Source organism: Mastomys coucha, unplaced genomic scaffold (genome assembly GCF_008632895.1).
Source record: "Mastomys coucha isolate ucsf_1 unplaced genomic scaffold, UCSF_Mcou_1 pScaffold21, whole genome shotgun sequence".
Taxonomy (NCBI): domain Eukaryota; kingdom Metazoa; phylum Chordata; class Mammalia; order Rodentia; family Muridae; genus Mastomys; species Mastomys coucha.
The window spans coordinates 142,638,002-142,638,366 of NW_022196904.1; the positions used below are offsets into that span (position 1 = coordinate 142,638,002).

The window sequence follows — 365 nt, forward strand, 5'->3', positions numbered from 1 at the left end:
GTGGCAGCCTCAATGCACAGATCATCCACCAGCTGAGCCCAGGCCTCAGGTCCAAGATGGCCATCCAGACCCAGCAGTCCAAGTTTGTGAACTGGCAGGTGGATGGCGAGTACCGTGGCTCCGACTTCACGGCTGCTGTCACCCTGGGCAACCCAGATGTCTTGGTGGGTTCAGGAATCCTTGTGGCCCACTACCTACAGAGCATCACACCGTGTCTGGCCCTAGGTGGAGAGCTTGTCTACCACCGGCGGCCTGGAGAGGAGGGCACTGTCATGTCTCTAGCTGGAAAATACACACTGAACAACTGGTTGGCTACAGTAACGCTGGGCCAGGCAGGCATGCATGCGACGTATTACCACAAAGCC

The 365-nt window shown here is 57.8% G+C and overlaps 1 pseudogene across 1 annotated transcript in view; it reads left to right on the forward strand.

The window, feature by feature from the left end:
* The first annotated feature begins 6 nt into the window (after window positions 1–6).
* The window catches only part of LOC116101408, a 3,501-nt pseudogene continuing 3,142 nt past the window's right edge, over window positions 7–365 (forward strand). Inside the window, exon 1 of the transcript XR_004122835.1 lies at window positions 7–362. The product of XR_004122835.1 is annotated as a mitochondrial import receptor subunit TOM40 homolog pseudogene (transcript). The remainder of the gene's footprint in view (window positions 363–365) is intronic.